The sequence below is a fragment of the Lucilia cuprina genome, chromosome 2, assembly GCF_022045245.1.
Source record: "Lucilia cuprina isolate Lc7/37 chromosome 2, ASM2204524v1, whole genome shotgun sequence".
NCBI lineage: Eukaryota > Metazoa > Arthropoda > Insecta > Diptera > Calliphoridae > Lucilia > Lucilia cuprina.
Genome location: NC_060950.1, coordinates 18,193,941 through 18,194,355, shown reverse-complemented (window position 1 = coordinate 18,194,355; position 415 = coordinate 18,193,941).

Genomic DNA, 415 nt, shown 5'->3' with positions numbered 1-415 from the left:
GCCATTCACAATATTCTTCATCGTCATTTTCGTCCTCTAACTCTTGCGATATATCATTGTTATCGTTTAATTCACCAACGGGATAATCTTCGTCGTAATCGTAAGCATCTATAGATTCCGTTTCAGAGCTGTTGGGTGCTGTTACAGCATCTGTAATATTTTCATTCACAATTTAGTTTCATTATAAATTATGAATTTTAATTGTTTTTATAAATAAAAACTCACTTAAACTGCGTGTGGCACTTAAAATAAATAATAAACTTATTATGAAAATTCTCATGATTTAACTTTTGATATTTGTTATTTTTAGCTTCAATCAACTGCACTTGTTAGTCAACAAAATATTTATACAATAATAATTTGCCTTTTGCTATTTTTTATTAACAATTTATTCTTCTTTTTCTCAAAGAAGCAA